This window comes from Danio rerio, chromosome 17 (genome assembly GCF_049306965.1).
Source record: "Danio rerio strain Tuebingen ecotype United States chromosome 17, GRCz12tu, whole genome shotgun sequence".
Lineage (NCBI taxonomy): Eukaryota > Metazoa > Chordata > Actinopteri > Cypriniformes > Danionidae > Danio > Danio rerio.
Genome location: NC_133192.1, coordinates 27,350,776 through 27,375,903, shown reverse-complemented (window position 1 = coordinate 27,375,903; position 25,128 = coordinate 27,350,776). Strand labels below are relative to the sequence as shown.

At 38.3% G+C, this 25,128-nt stretch overlaps 1 protein-coding gene across 17 annotated transcripts in view; it reads right to left on the bottom strand.

Moving 5' to 3' along the window:
* The window catches only part of grid1a (glutamate receptor, ionotropic, delta 1a), a 492,444-nt gene that overhangs the window by 425,754 nt on the left and 41,562 nt on the right, over nucleotides 1–25,128 (bottom strand). For 2 of the 17 annotated variants that reach the window (XM_073928571.1, XM_073928579.1), the window contains exon 1: nucleotides 322–791. The exons of 14 other annotated variants lie outside the window; for them this stretch is intronic. The gene's annotated coding sequence lies outside the window, so the exon portion shown is untranslated. Of the gene's footprint in view, nucleotides 1–321; nucleotides 792–25,128 lie in introns of those variants that run through there. One more of the 17 variants, XM_073928573.1, reaches the window with a different exon arrangement.

Below are 25,128 nucleotides of genomic sequence, written 5' to 3'. Positions count from 1 at the left end.
CTTGAATGATTTAGATTACTCACAGTTATTTACTGCATTCGTATCTCAGATTATAGAATCTCAAAGCAAATATTCTCCAAATATAAATGTAAAAATAACACCTTTTTCGCTCTTTTTTGTAAACGTTAACAGCAATGAACACTTTTGCAACACTGAAATATTGAAAGTGGGCCCACTCTCACACACACACACACACACATATACAGTCTCACCCACCCTCGATGCAGGCCTGTTATGTTGCTCGGGTGCGTAGTGGCCTTTGAAACTGCAAAATGGCCTCTTCACTCTTAAAAGAGCAAAAAGAAAACACTGCAACTGTACCTGGCTTTCCTGCAGCCGTCACGATCGTCGTCCGTCCCGCGATCGATGTCCGTCCGTTCCGCGCGATGCCGTCTGTCCCGCGATCGATGTTCCCCACCGCGAACCGTCAGTCCGATGCAGCGTCAGCACACAGCATGAACACTCCCGCCGATGCGATGAATCTGTCCTCCTGAACGAGCTTCACTCTCTTAACAGTTCACTCGCTAAAACACTGCGTCAGTCTAGTGTAGCAGGCAGCTAAAACACGAGGATATGGTCTCACACGAGCGTCAATGTCTTCAGCTCGCAAACGGTCTCAATATACTCGCAATTATAACACTTAATGCATACACTACGATTCTTAAACAGCTTTAGAACACTTTAAGTCAATATAGACTGTATATAACTCACGATTTGCAGTTATAATACTCAAGTTTCTCTCAGAGACAAGCCTCTGCGGTCTCGTTCTCTCGATCTTCTCCTCAGCTCTCTCGATAAACCAATAATAGTTTATTCACCTATAAGAGAGGCGGGGACTAATTGGTATAGACCCAATCAGGTATTAACACACAAACTTGATAGCAAAAAGCACATTTTCACCCAAGTGCAAATCAACCAAACACTGAAATGTAGCGAACGAGTTACTTAAAGGGAAACATACCATATAACTCCTATAATAGTATGCATACTAAAATACACTTTCTTAACAGAATAGTGGTCTGTTAATATTCTCTGTCTATTAGATTACCATAATATGAAAAATATAATTATAATCTCTGTATATTTCTATGTATAAAAATATATTATGCTCTGCTTTTAGATGCAAGTGGGTTTAAGTAAGCTCTTTTTTAATAAGGGCTACATCCTCCCCCTTCTAAACTTCTCATGCCCTCATGAGACATTTAAAATTTAATTACTGTTCTGACAATAGGGCCAGGGGCTGTAGGGACACACTGGGAACACTGAGCCATGGGATGACACCAAACTGTGTTGCAGCTCTTTCGGGTCTTTGACAAATCTTCAATGTGTACTACCATCCCTCGGTGAACCATAGTTAATGGTTTATCAGTGGGTCGGCCCAAATCATCATAACTCAGCTTTATCACTGGTTTCACTTCTCTCGTAGACTTACGACACACAGCAGGTTCAGACCCCGGTTTGGGAACATTTCTGTGGTCATTGTCTCCTACACCTTGATCATCCACAGCTTCAGCAGGCTGATTGAGAACCTCTCTCGCCTCCTCCTCTTCCACTGTATCTTTTCTCGCTTCACACTCTGAATTTAGTTCTGGACCATATTCAGCAGGTATAATTTCAGGTTCCACAGCAATTTGAGGTGTTGGCAGAGTTCTCAGAGCAGGAATTAACTTTGGGTAGTAATAACAAAGGTTGTCATCCTCACTCTCAGATGTCTCATGGTTTTCATCTCTTACTTGCTCAACATTTTCAACTTTCTTTTCCTTTTGTACTCTTTTTCCTGATTGTGCTCTTGTTACAGGTGACTGTGTTGAGGGATTCGAGTCATTCGCCTTACTGAATCTCACATTCTCTCCAACAGGTAACAAGTGGTCTCGATGCATTGTCCTTATTGCTCCCATTCCACGCTCAGGCCTCAGTTTATAGACCGGTAAGTCCTTAAACTTCTCCACAACCACATATGGTAAGGAATTCCATCGGTCCTGGAGTTTGTTCTTTCCTTTTACAGCAAGATTTCGAATGAGCACTCTGTCTCCAACAGTCAACAGTTGAGGTTTCACTCTTGTGTCATAGAGCTTCTTGTTTCTTTGATGAGCCTTCAACGAAGTCTCAGCCGCCAGCTGATATGCTTGTTGCAGTTCAGCTTTCATTTTCTCAATGTATTGCAGATGAGTCACTCCTTTCTCACCAGCAGGTGAAATGCCAAAACATATGTCTATGGGCAGACGAGCCTCTCTTCCAAAAAGCAACTGATAAGGGGAGTAGCCTGTTGCCTCGTTTTTTGTACAATTATAAGCGTGTACAAGCTGAGTGATGTGTTGACTCCACTTACTTTTTTGGGCTGGCTCCAGAGTACCTAGCATTGACAGAAGGGTACGGTTAAAGCGTTCTGGCTGTGGGTCACCTTGTGGGTGGTAAGGTGTGGTCCGTGATTTGCGGATCCCCAACATTCCCAGAAGTTCCTGTATCAACCGGCTTTCAAAGTCTCTTCCTTGATCGGAATGAATGCGTGAGGGCAACCCGTAATGAACGAAAAACTTTTCTACCAACACTTTGGCAACTGTCACAGCTCGCTGGTCTTTAGTAGGGAATGCTTGTGCATAGCGGGTGAAGTGGTCAGTTATTACTAGCACATTAGCAATACCCTTACTATCAGGCTCAAGGGACAAGAAGTCGATACAAACCAAGTCTAGTGGACCATTGCTGGTAATGTGGCTTAATGGGGCAGACTTTTGAGGTAAGGTCTTGCGTGTAATACAACGACCACAATTTTTGATGTATTGCTCAATGTCACTGGTCATACGTGGCCAGTAAAAACGATCTCTCAGTAACTCTGTGGTCTTCTCTACTCCTAGGTGACCAGAATCATCATGCAGAGACCGCAGCACTGTTAAATGGTATTTCTCTGGCAACACCAGTTGAACTTTCTCTTTTCCACTTTGGTTTTTGGTGACTCTGTACAACAGATTATTTCGAATGACAAGTTTGGGACCTTGGCGTTGCAGGAGAGTGAGGGTAGGATCAGAACCTTTTATAGGGGTGAGTGGCTTGTTTCGTGCAACGTATTGTTTTACTTTGCCAATAACAGGATCCTGTTCTTGTGACAATTTTAGGTCAGCATGAGTCAACTGCTCTAGATGACAAACATCAAGCAACGCAGGACAAGAGTAAACAGCGGGGATGCTACCAGGTGAAACGCCTAACTGGTCTATCAGTCTGGACTTTTCATCACTCCAAGACAAGTTGGACAACTGACAAATAGCTTTTACTCCAGACTGTGGAATTTCAGTCCAAGAGAAGGAAGTGGCAGGTTCCGCAGGATAACGGGAAAGCACGTCAGCATCAATGTTGTGTTTGCCTGGCTTATACTGCAGGCTGAAGTTATATGTTGCCAAGGCTGCTAGCCATCTATGACCAGTTGCATTCAACTTTGCACTTGTCAGTACGTAAGTTAGAGGATTGTTATCAGTTCTCACGACAAATGGAACTCCATACAGGTAATCGTGAAACTTGTCTACAACAGCCCACTTTAATGCAAGGAACTCTAGCTGGTGTATGTGATATCTCTGTTCTGAAGCACTCAACTTTCTGCTAGCAAAAGCAACAGGTCGAAGTCCATCAGAGTGTTCTTGATTCAGCACAGCACCAATGCCGCTCAGACTTGCATCAATGTGGAGTACGTATGGTAGGGATGGATCAGCAAAGGCAAGTACAGGTGCCTGAGTTAAACACTTGATTATCTCTTGAAAAGCTTGTTTACATGCGTTGTCCCAACGCTCACCAAATTGATCAGTCTCCTTGAAGTACTTCTTTCCGTCCACCTTACACTTTCCTTTTGCAGGTGGGTAACCTTTCGTTAACTCTGTCAGAGGTCTTACAATGGAGGAGTAATTCTTAACGAAACGGCGGTAAAATCCACAAAATCCAAGGAAAGATCTTAAAGATTTTAGGTCAGTAGGCTCTTTCCACTGAGTCACCGCAGCAACTTTCTCGGGGTCTGGAGCTATTCCTGCAGCAGAAACAATGTGTCCCACATACTTGACTTTTGGCTGACAGAACTGGCACTTGTCGATAGACACTTTCAGCCCCCATTCCTCCAGTCGGTCGAGGACTTTCATCAATCGCTCCTCATGCTCTTCCAGTGTGCTTCCAAAGACAATGAGGTCATCAAGATAGACAATCACTTGTAATAGATGCATATCTCCAACCACTTTCTCCATTAATCTTTGAAACGTCGCTGGGGCCCCAGTGATTCCTTGTGGCATACGTTGAAACTGGTAGAACCCCAGTGGGCAAATAAATGCAGTTTTTTCTTTGTCTTCCTCAGACATCGCAATTTGGTAATAGCCGCTCCGCAAATCCAAAACTGAAAACCATTTGCTTCCCGCTAGGCAGTCTAATGCATCATCAATGCGAGGGGTGACATATTGATCGGGTGTAGTGCGACTGTTTAGAGTCCGGTAATCAATGCACATTCTCACAGCACCACTCTTTTTGCGCACTATTACTATAGGCGATGCATATGGGCTTCTGGACTCCTCAATGATACCAGCAGCTAGAAGATCTTTCAGATGCCTTCTGACATCATCGATATCGGCTGGGGCAATGCGCCTTGAACGCTCTCTGAATGGGTGAGGATCATGCAGTCTAATTTGATGGGTGACTCCTTTAGCCAAGCCTACATCCCATTCCTGTGTCGAAAACACATTCTTTCTCTCAGCCAGCTTCAAGCGTAATCTTTTCTCCCAAGCTGTAGGTATGTTCGAATCACCAAAGTTAAACACGTCAGGATTAATCTGATCGTTAGACTCTGTAACTCCATGAGCAACAGTGACTGTATCTGTAGGAAATATTTGAGCAACTACAGTCCCTGGAGGAACTGAGAGTTCTTTGCTGGTCTCATTTTGAATCAAGATCCTAAAATTGTTTACATCTACTGCTGATGAAGAAAGAACGACAGGGGAAACAAGCAGTCCAGCAGGAAGGGAATCAACAGGAGGGGTTTCAATGAGAAAGATGTCTCTTCTCAAAGGTTTGTCAGACTCAATTTTGCATGAAGCATATCGCTCACCTTGTGATGGTACATTAAGCATACCTGGGCCTTTCCATCTCACTTGGCCCTCAGGTTGGTCGACAGCAAAAGATGTGGTGTCCAGGTGTGTTTGAATTCTGAGTGAGTGGGCACTGCGTGTGATATTAGTACCTTCACCATTTGTCATTCGCTGGAAGAAACTAGCATTGGTTCCGATGATTAATGGAAACTGCTGTGGTCCTTTAGGGTCTGGGCAGACTAAAGCAAGGATAGTGACTGTTTCTTCTGCACCAGTAAGAGCAACAGGGAATGTGACATCAACTACAATGTATCCTTTATAGGGATAATTGGATGAACTTAGGCCCCAGATGGATAGGCCAGAAAGAGGAAGTATGGGCACATTTGACAGGTGTTCAGAATACCAGGAGTCGAAAACAATAGTGACTTGAGACCCGCTGTCCCAAAGAGCATAGCATGGATGTCCTCCTACTTTCACTGCAATGGTAGACGCTGGTCCAACTAAACCCTTGGGAAGACCCTTTGACTCACAGCTGTGTATCTGGCTCTTTTTTGAAAAACAAGCTCTATCTTCAGCATGGCTGTTCGGATCACTCTTTGTTCCTTTAGCCCTTTTTAAGGAACGTACTAGCTTGTTGATTACAAGAGTGGCATTTTCAGGGGCTTTACATTTAGTTGCGATGTGTCCCTCTTCACCACATCGGTAACAAAAGTAGTCAGCTTTGGGTTTTGAAAGCTGGTGTCGCGATGAACTTGAAACAGGGGTTTGTGGTAACTGGGCATGGCTTGTTGAATTACTTTGACCAACACTCATTATAGCTAACTGTTGTTGTAACTGCTGTACTTGTTTTTTCAACATCTGAACCTCAGTCTCTTTGACTACTTCCTTTGAGTCTGTGGGGCTTAATTGGCGTGGTTTCACTCTGTTCTCGATCATCATGGATGAAGCAATATTTGAACGATCACTTTTTATCTGAGCCCTCAATTCTTGAACTTCTGCTTTAAGTTCATGTACAACAGTGGGACAAATGCTTTCTTCCTGCAAGTGTATGGGCTTTGCAGTAGCAGTTATCTTGCGTCGAGTGGCTTCTATCTCCTCAGCCTCACGAACCTCATTTAACAGACTCAGGAAAGTTGGTGGATTTTCTTTCCGCTCCCTTAATCGCAACTGCAATAGCATCATGTCGGATTCAACAGCTCCTCGAATCAATTGCTCTACTCTAGCCTTATCAGCATTCGCAGAAGTCAGTCCCCCTTTTTGGATGACTTTAGTCAGTGCTTTCTCCATTCTTCTCAGAAAAGCAGAAAGTGACTCACCAGGACACTGTCTAAGAAGCCGAAAAGCAAAGTATAAGTCTTCTCCAGACTCAGAAGATCCAAAAGTACTTTCCAGAGCTTCCACATATTTCACCGCTTCAGCATCCGGACATGACATACGGACAGCTTTAATGATTTCCAGGGCTGGTCCCTTTAAACTTTCCACAATTCTTCTCCGTTTCTCCTTTTCAGAGCACTCACATTCAGATATCATCAACTTAGCTTGTTCAATCCAGTGATCCATAGTTTCTTCTCCTACAGGGGTTGGAACAATACCAGAGAAGGTACGTAAACGACGGTAGGCACTTCCATCACTCGATGGTCTTGCTGTTTTTTCAAGAATTTCACCCACTGCACGAATTATTGACTCAGGTGAACTGGGATTTGCACTCTGTGGAGAAAATAGAGCATGTACATCAGTCATAGACTTGCCTTCATCCTTCAGAAACTTGGAGAGCTTGTCAGCAAACTCTGCTGGAGCAACATGAGCTGATTCTCTTTCCGTAGCTAAGATAATCATCCAGGCTTCCTCACCATCTGTAGGATGCAATTCCTCAGGGCAATTAGTGGAATCTACAACTTCTCTGCATTCACACAGCACTAACAGAGTTGTCGGAGTGGCTCCACATTTTGAGTCTCGAACCCGTACTCGTCCAAAGAGCTTCACACTCTCGGCCACTTTTTCAATGCAAGCAGTCTCAGTGTTTTGTGGTACTCCTGTCAGCAACAACGCATGAGCTGGGTCGATTACTGCTTCTCTGCACCACTCAAGAAGTTCACTCTGCAGTTGTGGGTCACTTCTGAAAGACATTTCTCAATAATAAGCAGTTAGTTACAGGATGGTGTCAGTTTTTCCTCTTCAGTGTTCTTAACGTGTATTAAGGTGTTTAATTTACTCTTCTTAGTGTATCAGGAAAAGGTGAGAGTGTATCCCGGACGAGCCCCCAATTTGTGTAGCGCCCCCTGCCCTCTTAGGCTTTGTCCTGACCTAAGCTCTATAGGGTGGAGCACCGGATTCCTACAGTTTAGCCTCTCGACTATTATTTCACTCCCCCTAATCAGATACCACTATTAGAGATCTTCAATGAATAAGTAAGCAAAACAAATTAAGTTATAAACAAATAGAAATTTATTAATAAACAAAATAAAATAAATATGAGTATAGATGTATTGGTTATTTATATAGGTGATATTATAGGTATAAATATAATTATAATGCTATTTATAATAAGATATAAATTATTAATACAACCTTATATCAATACACAATAGATAAAACACTAATTGTAAAGTGAAACAGTTATTAACCTTCAGTTAGCAAACACAGTATGAGTATCCAACAACTGGACCCCAATCACTTAAGCAATAAGCATTTTACACTTTGGTGACTTGATGCACTTTTTAGACGCTCCCTTACTAAAACTGTAAATTCACCCTTGAATGATTTAGATTACTCACAGTTATTTACTGCATTCGTATCTCAGATTATAGAATCTCAAAGCAAATATTCTCCAAATATAAATGTAAAAATAACACCTTTTTCGCTCTTTTTTGTAAACGTTAACAGCAATGAACACTTTTGCAACACTGAAATATTGAAAGTGGGCCCACTCTCACACACACACACACACACATATACAGTCTCACCCACCCTCGATGCAGGCCTGTTATGTTGCTCGGGTGCGTAGTGGCCTTTGAAACTGCAAAATGGCCTCTTCACTCTTAAAAGAGCAAAAAGAAAACACTGCAACTGTACCTGGCTTTCCTGCAGCCGTCACGATCGTCGTCCGTCCCGCGATCGATGTCCGTCCGTTCCGCGCGATGCCGTCTGTCCCGCGATCGATGTTCCCCACCGCGAACCGTCAGTCCGATGCAGCGTCAGCACACAGCATGAACACTCCCGCCGATGCGATGAATCTGTCCTCCTGAACGAGCTTCACTCTCTTAACAGTTCACTCGCTAAAACACTGCGTCAGTCTAGTGTAGCAGGCAGCTAAAACACGAGGATATGGTCTCACACGAGCGTCAATGTCTTCAGCTCGCAAACGGTCTCAATATACTCGCAATTATAACACTTAATGCATACACTACGATTCTTAAACAGCTTTAGAACACTTTAAGTCAATATAGACTGTATATAACTCACGATTTGCAGTTATAATACTCAAGTTTCTCTCAGAGACAAGCCTCTGCGGTCTCGTTCTCTCGATCTTCTCCTCAGCTCTCTCGATAAACCAATAATAGTTTATTCACCTATAAGAGAGGCGGGGACTAATTGGTATAGACCCAATCAGGTATTAACACACAAACTTGATAGCAAAAAGCACATTTTCACCCAAGTGCAAATCAACCAAACACTGAAATGTAGCGAACGAGTTACTTAAAGGGAAACATACCATATAACTCCTATAATAGTATGCATACTAAAATACACTTTCTTAACAGAATAGTGGTCTGTTAATATTCTCTGTCTATTAGATTACCATAATATGAAAAATATAATTATAATCTCTGTATATTTCTATGTATAAAAATATATTATGCTCTGCTTTTAGATGCAAGTGGGTTTAAGTAAGCTCTTTTTTAATAAGGGCTACATGTGGTTGAGAGGGAACGCATAGTTCCTCTCTGTCTCTGTTCCGGCGATGACATGAAGCCGTGATTTAGATGAAGAGAGACTGTCATTTCAAGCTCTCAAGGTTTCCCTGAGAGAGTAAATAAGACCTGGCATTTGAATAGATCAAACATGCATGAACACCCGCCGCCAGGTACCAGGGCCCATTTTTCAAAATAATATGTCAAGAATTTATTCATTCCAGCAAATGAGCACCGCCTTGCGCATCCAAAAGTCTTGAAGCAAAAAGACACAAACAACCATTAATTATTGTGAAGGTTTACTTTTTGGAAACGATGTCAGGTTTCTTTTTCATTCTTTGAATGTCCCTGTCTGAAAGTACGCTGAATGCTTTTCTCTTATTAGAATAGTACATGTCACGTGCCATGATCTTGGCCTTAGAAGTACATATTATAACTTTGAGATTGCACAACATACAGAATACCAAATGAAGCAAGATCAGCACCACGGACAGCGCACACACTTAACTGCTGTATACATACAGTACAAATGTAAAAATGTAAAAGTGTTGGATCCAGCAGGTCGATGGTACAATTATGGATGCATAGACAGATGTATTGTTGAATGGATATACTATAGACAATTTGATGGAGGTGTGGGTGAATGTACTTATATGAAACAAATGAGTGAACGGATATACAATACAGATGGATGAATTGATGGATGGAAAATACGGGTAGATGGGTGAATAGAAATACAAATGGACAGATGGATGAACAATACGGGTAGATGGGTGAATAAAGATACAAATGGATAGATGGATGAGCAGAGATACAATCTGAAAAAGATATTTCGGACGGACGGACAGACAGACAGACAGACAGACAGACAGACAGATAGAACAGACAGACAGACACTTCAGCCAGAAAGATAGACAGGAAGACAGACAGACAGACAGATACTTCAGGCAGACGGACAGACAGACAGACAGACAGACAATAAACACTACGGACGGACGGACTAACGGACAGACAGGTAAACACTTCAGCCAGAAGGATAGACAGGCAGACAGACAGACAAATAGATACTCCAGACAGACAGACAGGTAGGCAGACAGACAGACACTTCAGCCAGAAAGATAGATTGACAGACAGGCAGACAGACAGACAGACAGACAGACAAACAGATAATTCAGACAGACACTAAACATTAAATGTTCCAAAGCAAAAATCGATTACTATTACTCTTACTATAACAATGTGTGCCTGTTCTTTAGACATTTTGAAAAGAGTCTTGAGAAAAAAATTACTGAAACTAAAATTGACAATGTGAAAACATAAACAAAGATGCACAAATGAAAGAAAAGCATTTTTTTCATATTTTTGGTGGTGAGGGGGGGAGCATAAAAGTCATAAACATAAAAGCTATAAAAAATAGAAAACAAAAATGCATATGAATATGAGTTCTTGCAATGTGCCAAACACATTGATTTAAAAGAATTGCAGCCAAACCTAAAGTCCTCCTTGTCAGAAATAAAGTGTGTCCGGAGCTCACCTGTCCTGTCAGAGTCCATAACACAATCTGACAGAGATCAGATTCACACACAGTCCAGCTGGGGAAGATTGACGCCCATCTGTCCTTTTATAAAAACTGAATACATGGTCACTGCCGCTTCTTTTTCTTCCTTAAAGGCACATATATAGTCTCCACAGACAGAGGAGGATGATCATTGGGCTAATTATCGTTTATTTTCCGCCAAAACGACATCTAATGGATTAAAATGAGCTCCTCTAATAGCTCGGCATGGCTTTGAGAGTTTCTATGACTAATTTCTTACGTCTAATGTAAGATACTAATTACCCATCTCAGTCTGGGATGAAGCCAGTCCACACAGCTAAACACAGCCCTGTCAGCAGGACAAACTGAAATGGACCAGGACTCTGACAGCTTCAAGAAATTTTTCCATCTTTAATTTAGCTTATTTGATCATGTTCCTTATTAACTTTTTTCCCAGCCCCCAAAAAACAAAAAAAACATGAAATATAAATATATAAATTAAAAAAAAAAAACTTGAAAGGATAACAGACATTCAAACATTTGGGATCATTAAGATTGTTAAATGTTTTTGAAAAATAATTATGACCAGCAAGGTGTTACGACTGGGTGGAGTGACAGAGGACAACAGGAGGTAAGATCCAATATGCAGATTTATTCAATGTCAGGCAAGCAGTGGTCATCAGGTGCAAACGGGTATGTATAGACAGTCCAGAATCGTAATTGATATAAACAGGCAAAAGGTCGAAAGGCAGGCGGCTAAACAGGATAACTAGGATACAAGGCTAGGGTCTAGACACGGAGAAACAAGACAGGGAAACGCGTTGTAATGTCACACTGGGAAAACAAGACTCGGCAAACTGGAAGCGTGAATGAGTGGCTTATGAATGGAGGGATATCAGTCTGTGACAAGGATCAGCTGGTGCTTGCAATCAGGGTAGATGAATGAGCAGGCGTGCGTGTCTGGGAGCAGTGCATGTATGAATGTGTAGTCCTGGGGAATGCGGAAATGTAGTCCTGAGAGTTCGTCTGAGAACCAGCAATCTCTGGAAAGCGATCGCTGGTTGTGTGACACAAGGCTGCAGTAATATGATTATCAAAAATCTGCACCAATCTGCAATATTATTACAATTGAACTGTTCTCTTATTAAAGATTTTTAAATGGCATTTATTCCTGTGATTCAAAGTAAAGAATATCCTGATTTATTGAATATCCAGTAATGAACATCAGTGTTAAAAAAAATTTTTGTGAAAAAATCAGTTTTGTGAAAGCCCTATACATTTCTCTCACAAATTTTCTTGACACAGTAAAATGTTATACTATTACTTCTGATGAACTGATTTAATCCTGTAATAATAATAAAAGTATTCATTCCTTTACAAAAACAAAAAGATTACTGACCCCACAAAAAAACAAAAAAAGAAAGTATACCCTGAATTAAATATAAAAAAATAAAAAGGAAGACAGAAATAGTATCTTGCAAAACATATTAGGCCCTATCATGCATGCGGCGCAATAAGGTGCAAGATGTGTTCGGCGCAATTTGTTGCTATTTTCAGACCAGCACAACCCTAGTTGTTTTGCACCACAATGTTTAAATAGCAAATTCATTTGTACCATTTTGTGGACTCATAGGTGTGTCGGTCTATAAAGGAGGTGTGTTAGGGTGCATTGTTGGCATGTTGCTATTTTGAACAACTGAAATAGACTGTGCCATTGACCATCTAAAAGCAGGTCTAAAGTACAGCGCAGAGAGCTTTAGTTATGCGTCTATGTGGGTTCAAACGCTTACACATTGCTTAATATACACAGGATGTACAGCAATACACGGATATATTTACATATAAAGATTTAAAAGATTAAAATGTTACAAAACTTATTATTTTCTACATAAATATAAAAACACTGCCTCTTTGCCTTCATGCCTCCATGCCTTTTTTTTCAGTTTATTCTTGACCGGTTTGCATTAGTATAATGTTATTATTATTATTATTATTATTATTATTATTATTATTACTATTGTTAGCAGTATTGTTTATGATATGCATATTTATATTTGTTTTAATAAAAACAATATAGGGCATAAGATGGTGTGTTTGGATACAACTCCTATACTGCATATATATATAACTTGCGCTTTACTGACTCTTAAAGGGAATGGGAGATGATGAGACTCTGATTGGTTCAATGCACATTATGCTCAAAACACACCCATAATTAGGGCCAGACAGAATCTGCAGAGATTTTTTGCTATTTCTGCGCAGAATTTTGGAATGATTTTGGGAGTATCGCAATGACTGTATAAAATTTGAGTATCGTAAATAAAAGCTTAATATATAAAATAAAAAAATAATAAATTATTAACTATTTTTAATGTTTACAATGCAAATACAATTAGATCCACTTATTTGGTAATAAAAGCAAGTCTCTCACGTAATATATCTACTAAAAAACAGAAAATATTACTTTACAAACTGTAATATAAATAAATCACATGAACATTTTTATTTTAAATTACTGAAATTAATTTAAGAACTGAATAAATATACATGTGCACACATTTGTAAAATACAAGTGAAAATATAGACTCAATCATGGGCAAAAAATCTGTGTATTTTGTGCGCATGCAGATTCTATGTGGGCCTACCCATACCTCATTAAGACAATAAGCACAATGCTGTTAGACCATGCACCAGTGCACAGAGTGTATTGTTCCATCCTTAAAATAGCAAAAGTGGATACGGACATGCCCTTAAAGCTTTTGTGCCATGCGCTTTAGACTTTGCGCCTAGATCGTTAAAATAGAGCCCATTGACATAAAATAAATGTAGTGAGTGGGTTAGAGCAAAAAGCCGTGAGAGTGAAGCGAGGCTAGTGTTAAGTAGTGCCGCACACTCAAGTCTCACAGAAGAGCTCTGGAAACTTAAAAGAAAGAGAGACGACAGTGGAAGATGAGAGAAGACCTGGACACTTTATGTTTGGTTTTGCTTTCAGTTATGGCTGTGGTCGTCTGAGAGGGGCTGCTGCCACCCATGTGTTTTGACTATTTTATTTTTTTAAGTATTTCAAATATGTGCTGGTTTCCTGCCTTGTCCATCCCTTGAATCGAGATAAATCCAGCAGCAGACTTGATCTAGGCAGGAAATAAGGTGAAACATTAACGGTTAATCCATTGGAGTTTATAGCAACATATAAGCAATGCTCTGAGAATGATAATATATGATATGATATGTATGACAATTATTAATCTACATCACTAGATTTGTTTATTGATATTCATTTTGATTCATCTAAACAACCATAACATGTTTAACCTAGTTATAATGAGATATTAGTAAAATTGGTTAAACTTAAACCTAATAAAATGTTTAAATGTCCACATTATACCTTACTTAACCAAACATATTTGGCAGCAAGACAATGTGGATAACAGTACTTATACAGTATACAGTGAAAAGCTGAAATATAAATGGTTTCAATAAGGTCCATTTAAAACATTTTATAGACCAAGTAACAAAAATAACTGTACCTTCCGATTACAAAGAATCTCCTTCAGTAATTTGCTTAGCTTGTGTTTCAAATAATAATCAAGTAATAATAATTAAGATACACTTGCTTTTGGAGCAAAATTACATGATATACCAAATCCTTCTGTGAAAATGCTCTAAAACACTGAGTTTATGATGTAAACTAGAACAAATATCTGCCAATATTCACAGAAAAATTTGCTTAATTGAAAAAGAAAAGTCATTTTCATAACTCACTGACAAATATAACATTGAACTCTTCTTTATTTTTTTCCATTTACTTGAGATTAGACTATTCATTATATTATATCTTGGTATAAAATGCATATTTGAAAACAAAAATAGAGAAAAACACATTACTTTTGAAGTACATCCGCATAATTTGACATGCCTTTATGAATTAATGATCTTTTTTTTTTTTTTATAAATTGTTTATGATTCTTTTATAAGTTTTAAGCTTTAGGACTTACTCTTAATTTTCAATTGATCCATTTTTAATCATTTTAAATTCAAAACAAAATCATGCTTATTCAAACAGTTTCAGCTTGATTCACAAGTCCTCCATCCCACCTGTATTCTTTATATGTCATGTCCATTTTGGGCACTTTAAGCGATAAGTCACGTTCCTCCATTGCAAACAAGCCGCACATCAGTCTTTTTCTCATTCATCTTCCGCATTAACACAAACATGAGCTACCGCAATGAGATAAACCTTTCTGCCTCGCACTCCAGGAATGATTTACGATCTACAATGCACATCAGCTGGAAGATCTCACAGGAAAACGTGACCCTGATGTGCAGATGTCAGCGACTGCATGTTTAATGATGTCAAGTCATCTTTAGCATACCCCAGCAGCCCCTCCTGCTTCTTTTTCCATTCAATACTCACCAGCTGCTGATCACGCTAAGAAATTGAAGGCCAATTTCGTCTTTTTTTCTTATTTTTGGAAGCTCTAAAAGAGTTGCTGTTGGTTTGGACAAGAAATTCCTCAAACGTATCAATAGCTATGTTTCCATCCACCTATCTGTATGTAAATTTAGGAATTTTGCATAAAATAAAATGAAAAATTAAATTACAGTGCTCAGCTTAATTGAGTACAGCCCATTGTGAAAATGAATATTTTTATCCATTTCTCAAATTAGGCAATGTATTTTGGTGCATTTAAATAAAACAGAATTATTAAGCAAATGTATTTATTAAAATCATATTTTAATCACCAAATATTTAGAAATTGAAAGATGATACAATTAAATTCAAGCTAAATATTGCAAAAGCAAACTACAACATACAAAATTTCGACTCAATTTTTCATGCTTCTCTTGATTTTTCCTTATTAAATTTGTATTCAATATTTTTCAATTATAAAATTTGACCTTACTATATTTTTGGACCGTTATCACAAGTTATTTGTTAGATCAGCTCGAGATTTGGCATCAGTACTGACTAATCTAATATACACAAATATAATAGTTTCCTATAAAAACACGAATTCAAAAGATATTTTGAGAGTTGTATTTGCTGAGCACTGTAGATATGCCACTTCAGGAAACTCTGCAAAGCTTGGTAAAATGTTTTATCCAGTCTCTTTTTTTTTCTAACACAACACAAGGACCAGACTGTTGTTTATTTCAGATGATTTAGGTGATGTTTTTTTTTCTTCTTTCTGTAGGTCAAATAGTGTCTTATATGTCACCATTTTACCTGGTTTCATGCTTTATTTGACATTTTGCACAATTTATTGTTACATGATAGGTTTGTCTGTCTGTTCTTCGTTTTCTATGTTTGAAATACCTGAAAAAAAAAACCTCTTAAATGTAAATGACACGATATGCTTACATTTGGAAAATGTGTAGAAAAAAAAATGTATGCGCACTAGACATGGGATGATAATTGGTTTCAAGGTTTACCATGGTATGCAAAAGTCAAGGTATTAAAAGTGCAAAACAAATCTGTTTCCATTCCTAAAGTAGCTGTAATTGTTTGTGGGGGTTTTTTTTCAACTATTTAATTTTGTTTTTTAGAGCAACATGATGCCTTTTTAAGTTGTAAAGAAATCTGTTTTTTGAATCTAAAAAAGACAGCAAAAGGCAATGATTTATTTTCATTATTTTCATCATTAGCTTTTTACCCAGGCATTTAAAAAGAAAATATTTTAGAGCAGTAATCACAATACTGTGAAATAATCATATTTTTATGCAAGCGTACCATCAGAATCTTATACTAGCCAATGCCTAATGTGCACTACTACTGAGTAGACTAGACTTGTTATCTCATAAGAAAAAATTTGCATGAACTAAAGACCAGGACAAATCAAGCTGAGGGTCGGCCATTAGGCTTTGTCAGTCATTCGAACAGTGTCAGTGTGGCTAGTTGGTTTTGATTATTCAGCAATGAATCAGAGTGTGAATGTGACGTAGGGAAATAATGGAGGAAGTAAACAATTCAAGCCAAAAATAAATTGTAATTGAGCTACATTTCTCAAATATTTGCAAACAATATAGATTATCAGACATATTTGTAGGAGCAAATCCCTCCATGGTAAGTGACAATTACTGTGATAACACTAAACGCTGCTTTGTTTATGCTTTGCTTGTGTAACCTTTCTTTCCGCATGGGAGTCAGTTGCTTTAACAATAAGGGCTAAAGACCATGGCCTCTAACATCTGTTGCTAGAGCACCTTTAGAGGTCAGAGAAGTGAGGTTTACCTGCACAGCACATTACTAGATGGCCTGTGCTACACTCACCCTCCTAAACCTCACTCCGCGTCACAACCCCAATGTAACTTGCCGATCCTACACCACACATGGCCATGACCATTACTTGCACAGCACTTCTGGCCTCTGCTACACATGTTGAAAGTTTATGTTGTTCTAAATAATAAACTAGATGCTGCCCCCTGTGGTGCACAAAGACACATTCTTGGAAAGGCACAGAACATGCACTCTTGAATCACTCAGTTTTGATCTGTTTGGTGTGTCCACGTGCAGATATTTGGTCAAGATGGAACCAGATATGAGCCAACGCGGAGCGGCAACATAGTTGGAGTTTCGTCAGTGCTAGTTGTTCGGCATCGGCTTGGAGTGTACTGGCTCAGATGGTAACACATCTACAGAATTCCAGCATGCGCATAAAAAAAAATCATCATCATGTGGTAACAAAAATGAGTGTGATGGGACTGCAACAGTGAACATACCAGTTGGATGACCACATCACACAGCATCTCATATGTTGTTTTGATCATTCTTAAATCCCTTACCGTGCAATCACACGGGACTTCAGCGTGTCGACCCTCAGAAGATGTTATATGCGTAAATTTGTTAACATTGTTAACAAGCATAACACATTTTCTCAATTCAAAACAACTGAACTGTAATGCAATTTCTGATGATTGCTGTTTCCTAGAAAAAAAAACTTAATTTAACCTACATAATAGCAAAGGAGGCATGAAATTTGCATCTTAGAAAGGTCTAAGAAGAGAAGAAATAAGGGGTTCCTCTCCAGTGGCATTTGAATTAAACTAAACTGAATGCATTTTAATCTAACTAGAACTAAACTTGCCAACATGCTGAAAATGCCCCACATAATGACATATTATTATCACTTTTTTATTCCTGTTCAGTAATGTAAAGCGGCTTTGACACTCTCTACATTGTTTAAAGCGCTATAGAAAAAAAGATGGCTTGATTGTGTGTCCAACTGTAAAATGTATGTAAATAAAATGTGGGATTAAACGGGTTAAACACACATTCTCCTCTTTTCCACTATATGCAGACAGAACCCCCGACAGCGAGAGGAAGAATGGCAGTGTTTCATCTGTATGTTTCTCAGGCTCCCAGCATGCATCTAAATAAAATAACAGCAGCAGACACACACAAAAGAATGGCTGTGGCTACAGTTTTGCAGGCGGTGTGAGCTGAAGCGCACCTGACACTAATAGCACCTTTTCACTTTCTCTGCGCTCTTCTATATACACACTAAAAACAGGATAGATTCCAACACGTTTCCGCGCTCTTTGAATGTCTACGTGTGTTGCACCACAGCCGAGTTTATGACATGCTCCAGGTTATGACTGTTTATGAGCTAATTTACACTTTACGGCATGTCATTTCACGCATATTGTAAGTAAACTGCAGCCTAAAGCAGGCCGCAGTGGGATTGAGAGCTAAGCCAGAATGAAGCCCCATCTTCGAGCACTTCATTAATTCACCATGGAAACTCACGTAGAAAAAAAAGAAGAAAGCGGAGGGGAAAGAAACAAAAAAAGCAGGCGAGTCTTTGTTTACAATGGCAAACTGCCGTTTTATCTCTTTTAAAACTGTTCTGAACTGAACACTGAGGCAAGGCTCTTCTACATTATTGATGAAGCTTTTGCTATTTCCAAAGGAACCACATGAAAAATACGCTCTGAACACTGGTTTCAGTGATTCCATGCTCACTTTTAAATTCCTGGGGATGAAAATGTTCTCAGAGTTTCTAAGCAGAACGTAACTCACTTTAGATTCTGATGTTTGTGATTTAGAAAAATCATAAATAGAGTTTTCTTCTTGTTTCATGCGAGCTGAGGTCTACAGAGAGAACCTGTGCTTCCTTCACAAGCCGCTTATTTTCATTTCTCTGAGGCTCTCGACTCTCCAGCAGTCCAGGGGCTGTTTTTGCCAGAAAGTGCTCGAGTAGCCTGTTAATTAGTTGACAGTTACCTTGAAACAATGAAAAATATATATATTAGATGGGCATTGGAGCTAATTATGGGATACGCTGCAGCAGAAAATCCAAAGGATGAATTATTGATGATTCATCTTATTATTTTGAACTGCTTGTTTGCAGTGAAAACCTTTAATATATGCTATTCATTTGTATACCAGCAGAATAAAACATGTTCAAATTACATTATTATAAATAATTGGAATACTTTTATTAATGTTGTGGAGAAAAAAAAGTCTCTTATGCTGAATGAGGTTGCTTTGAATTTTCTTTCAGGTTCCAACTTCCAACTCCTGTTGGTTGTTGCACCTTCAGCCAATGAGCTTGTTCATCAAGACTCAAATACCTCAGTGTTGTTTGTGTTAGCATTCTGCAGTGCATTTTTGAAGACCCTCCTCCAACTCAGCTCCACCTGTATATAGATCTGCTTTGAGGCTTAAGGTTATTGCACGCTGAATCCGAAATCTTCATCTTTGTCTTTTCATTTATCATAAAAAAATTTCACATCTGAAAAGCGATTTGAGAGATGTTTTGACAGTTCAGAGCAGAGATGCCCAGACTAGGCCCCGCTGGCCAAAGTTGGCCCTTTGTATGCTATGATTTGGCCTGCCAGAGGAAAAATGATTGGGAAAGGTTGGGGAATTATTAAAACAAAAATTCTCATTTATATTTTAATGTAACCTTTTGTTTGTTTGTTTTATTGTAAAGCTAAAAAAGCAAACTGAAATTAATTGTTTCAATAAATAATGAAAAAATCAGATTTTTTCATAATTTCATAATTTTATTTTAAAAATAGGAGAAAAAAAACAGACGACATGCAAATCTGCGTTCAAATCAAGGCAAAATGCTGATATTCAGCATTGAACTCCATTGTTTTATAAATGGATTTTATAAAAGATTCTATTGTGGCAAGTTTGTTAAAATAATATACAGTTTTAAAAGAATAGAATGTATCAGTAAATAAAGTTGAAGTAATTTTTTCTATTTATTTATTTATAAATATTATAATTTAGAAAAAGACACACGGCAACTTTAATTTACAGTTTGCTATACTTCGTTTTGGCCCACAGCTCTCAATCAAGCTTGGATTTTGGCCCTTCATGAGAAAAAGTATGGACACCCCAAATTCAGAGCCATAAAACGATAATTTAAACACAGACAGCCATCATTTGAGCTACAGATAACTTTATGACAATAACACGGTATAAAATAAAGACAAAATGTGTTGGACAGTTGAGAACCCTTATGTGCTGAATTCAGTGACTGGCGCACTTCTCACCTGCTACACTTTGGTGTGTGTGTGTATGTGTGTGTGTGTGTGTGTGTGTGTGTGTGTGTGTGTGTGTGTGTGTGTGTGTGTGTGTGTGTGTGCATGTGTGTCCATACATTAAATGTATAGCCAATAGACATTATAATAGAAAGCATGGTCCGCTTTCAGTCAATGCGGCCACCATCTATTATAATGTCTATAGGCACTGCCAGTCTCTGTTCAAGATTTGTTTATGAACACAAATGAGTGAAGTATCGCAAGCAATGTATCAAACTTCCACTGATTTCCTGAAGTGAAGTTTCACAAACTAATTTCGAGAGGAGCACGATGATTGAGAACGACTGGCTTCTCATCTGAAATCAGTAATAATCCAATCAGAGTGATCCAAGCTTACTATAAATGGATCATTTTCTCCCTACTGCTCTTCATTTTGAAAGAATCCCCCCCTTCCACCCCATCTCCTCCTTTTCCTCCCTTTTCTAAAGGGGAGCTCTCGAGACCTAACTGATCTCAGATTCTCTAATATGCTTATTGACCAGGCGGGAGCCTTGGGCACAAGTATCTCCGAGCTCAGGGTTCTCCCTCAAGACAGCATGCCAAACTTGCTATAAACGCTAAGCATGTCTAAGTGGGAAGTCTTAAAATAAACTTTGCATTTCGGGATAATCATAGCACAGCTCTTTGATAATGAGCTGAACTCTCCTTCCTCATCGCAGTAATGGATGAACACAATATGCAGCCTAGTCCTGTTTCTACTTTGGAGAAGGGAGAGGAGAACCAAGAATCACTAGTTGAACTGACTCTGAAATGTTTTGCGGTTTTTCAAGATGGATTAAGTAATACACATCGACCTCAGTGTGCAAGATTTGTTTACGTGACAACTTTTTTGCCTATGAATTAGGGATGTCCCAAACAGGTATCTACCGATTGATTTTTAGTATCTACCGATACCGAAACCCAATCTATACTTTGATAATACATAAAAAAGAATCAGTCTGAAACCACCTGACTGGGCCTAATTTCTGATCACGTGATCGGATCTGGACATCCCTAATATGAACACGAAAAAAAATCTGAAGAAAATGAATGAATGAATGAATGAATGAATGAATGAATGAATGAATGAATGAATGAATGAATGAATGAATGAATGAATGTTGTACTCAGGTAAAGCAAAAACATTGTGACATTTTTTATGGCAAATTTCTGCCTTCCAGTCACGCTGTTTTATTTACAGCATTTTATTCATGCCACCTTCCTTTACTCAATATTGACCCCCTTACTGTAAATGTAGGGCTGCAGTTAGGACATTTGATCTGCTCCGCTCTAATGAGTGTGAAATGAAAATCACACTCAGTATGACTGAAGAATGCATGACAGAAAAACTGTGCATAAACCTGTGAGAGAACATGTGCAATCAGACCAGCTAATGACTGAAGTACAAGAGACATGTTTTTAAAAGAAACACTGACCTACATAGATGCTAAAATATCAATGTTTCTTTTTTATTTACTCCATAACTGCAACCAAAACTACACATTGTATTCATCACAAACATGCCAAATCCAGGATACACATTAGTCTATGGACTTAGGCTAAAAATATAAAGTATATCCACTCACAGATTTATAAAATTAAACTTAAACAATGACTCACAAGAGTATTTAGTCTTAGATAAATATATTGGACATGACACCTGGCCATTCTGATAGTCACCCATGGTGAGTGACAATTACTGTGATAATAGTACTAAATGATGCTTTGGTTATGCTTCACAATACAAGAGATATATTTTTAAAAGAAACACTGACCTATATAGATGCAAAAAAAAAAATCTACGTTTCATTTTATTTACTCCCTAACTGCAACCAAAACTACACATTGCATTCATCATAAACATGCCAACTCCAGGATACACATTAGTATATGGACTTAGGCTAAATATATTACAGTAAATCCACACACAGATATATAAAAATACACATAAACAATGACTCACAAGAGTATTTAGTTTTAGATAAATATATTGAACATGACACCTGACCTTTCCACTGTTTTCACTTGCACTGCTCTATACATTTCCTATAGGTCTCTCAGTTTTGAAAAAAAAAAATACAGGGCTCGCACCGATACACAAAGTATACACACCAACACATGCTTGTACCATATGGCAAAGTCAGCACACTGTCTCCTAAAATAAAAAAATAAAAACATATGACATTGCAGACTGCATGATCTCTAAGACACTACAAGCAAACGTGAGCAGAAAACAAACAATATTCAAAGACAATCTGTAAAGAATATCATGTAAAAGCATACAAACAAGATCTAATTTAGCATACTGAGACTCTCACAGGAGGTGACTTTCATTTGCTACAGAATAACAGACAGAAATCCTTATAGTAACTGAAGAGCATTCATTAGTCCATACTAATGAGTCAAATCGGTTTCATATAGAGAAGAGCATGACAGGGAAGACATTGTTCAACCTCATGTAGATTATTGCTAAAGTTTCATTTGAAAGGTCTTCATTTTGTCTATTTATTAATTTACTCGTAGCAGTGGTTTCATTGTCTCATAAATCAAAGAGATGCTCAATTTAACACTGAAGCAGAATGTTTTAAGACTGAAGAACTCTATAAATCAAAAACAGGAATTAATTAAAAGCTTTTGTGTAAGACGCTGAAAATGTTATTGAAAGCAGAGGTTTGTTAAAGCCATCCAAACCTTCATGTAACACACAAGTGACTTTAAAAAAACATCCAGTGTTCTGCTGATTTCCACAGACCTAATTCTGACTTGATGTTTTTTTGATTATTTAAAATATCTATGCAGGCATCACGGTGGCACACTGGGTAGTACGATTGCCTCACAGCAAGAAGGTTGCTGGTTTGAGCCTCGGCTGGGTCAGTTAGCATTTCTGTGAAGAGTTTGAATGTTCTCCTGGCGTGGGTTTCCCCCACATGAAGTTGGCGGTTCATTCCACTGCGGAGACCCCAAATTATTCATTAATTTTCTTTTTGCCTTAGTCTCTTTATTAATCCGGGGTCGCCACAATGGAATGAACCGCCAACTTATCCAGCACATGTTTTATGTAGCGGATGCCCTTCCATCTGCAACTCATCTCTGGGAAACATCTATAAACACTCACACTCATACCACAATTTACCTGTACTGCATGTCTTTGGACTGTGGGGGAAACCCACACAAACACAGGGAGAACATGCAAACTCCACACAGAAACGCCTACTGACCCAGTCGAGGCTTGAACCAGCGAACTTTTTGCTGTGAGGCGACAACACTACCTACTGCACCACTGACCCTAAATTAATAAAAATGATTTAATAAAACATCTATTTTAAAAATAAGTACTAGCTAAAAAAAAAAAAAAGACAACTCATGTGCATTGGCATTTGAAACTTTGTGGACAGTATAATTTTTTTTAAGAATCAAAATTCATTTTAGGGCAGTTTGGACAAAATGTTGCGTAGTGGTTTTTTTTTTTTTTTTCAACATTGATGATAAAAACTTTGATGCAAAAAAATATATATATTTAATCAATTCTGAAATATTGTGTGACGCTCAAGACTACACTTAAGGACAAAAGTCTTGTCGTTGGTCTTTGTAAGTTGTAAGAGCAACAAATAATAAATTAACTTCTAGTTGCTCGTTTGGAAAAGTGGCAGTCGGTAGATTCTTCTGATGAATCATCTTTTAAATTGCATCCCAATCATCACAAATACTGCAGCAGACCTATTGGAACCCGCATGGGCCCAAGATTCTCATAGAAATCAGTCAAGTTTGGTGAAGGAAAAATCATTGTTTAGGGTTACATTCAGAATGGGGGCATGCAAGGATCTTCAGCAGGATAGCACCTTTTCAGCAAAGAAGGTCAATGTGCTCGGGGATTGGCCAGCCCAGTCACCAAACATGAACATTATTAAGTATGTCTGGGGCAAGATGAAGGAAAAGGCATTGAAGATGCATCCAAACAATCTTGATGAACTCTGGGAGTCCTGCAAGAGCTCATTCTTTGCCATTCCAAATAACTTTATTAATAAGTTATTTGAGTCATTGCAGAGATGTATGAATGCAGTCAAGCTATGGGAGTCATACACAATATTAACTAATTTCCTCTCCACCATGACTTTTTATATTCTATCCTGTACATTTTTCTGTTAAATACCAAGACTTTTGTCCAAGCACAGTCAGAGCTTACTGTCCTAAATAAATAATTAAAAATCAAGACATGATCATATATTTTTTTTATAAAATAAGCGTAAACTGGAGGGCTTTGCCTTTCATATAAGCCACTTCTGATACCAAATCATCAACTAGTAGTCAAGTTATATTTTGTTGTTGATATAACTTGGATAGGCGACAAGACTTTTGTCAGGTAATGTAGAGAAATAGAGACACAGTGAATGAGTGTGTGTGGATGTTTCCCAGAGATGGGTAGTGGCTGGAAGGGCATCTGCTGAATAAAAACGTGCTGAAAAAGTTGACGGTTCATTCCACAGTGGCACCCCCAGATTAATAAAGGGACTAAGCCAAAAAGAAAATAAATGAATGAATGAGTGTAGAGAAATGATGCAAAAAAAAACATATCTTTTTATAATAATATTTGTAGGAATTTTTTTTTTGTAAAATAATAAGAGTAAAACAAAGTAAAAAAAAAAAAGATTTTTATTATCTATTTATTTTCATCCATTAAACTACATGCAATTAGTATTGATTAATATTTCAGAATACTAATGGTTTATAAGGCCGCATATAATCTCCTTTGACCAGTACATATTGTGTTTTAACTTTTAAAACACACCCAAAACTTTTTATTATAAAGAGGTTTTGTTTGAAAAGTGTCTTTCTTTCAAATAAAAGCCACTTGCTGTGATATTTAGTTACTTAATGCAATGACATTCACACATTTTTAAGTGAGACCGAAGGTGTTCAAATGCATTTGGGACAACTGTGTCTGAATCTCACAACTCAAAAGGTGGGAAAAGATGACAGAAAATGGAGTCCTACAGACTGTGGAAATATCAAACCATAATTCACAACTTTTGAAAGCAGTTGAAAGCAGTCATCACAGGGTCTCTAATGTTGTTTTTTAGGTGAGATTGTTACCTTTTCT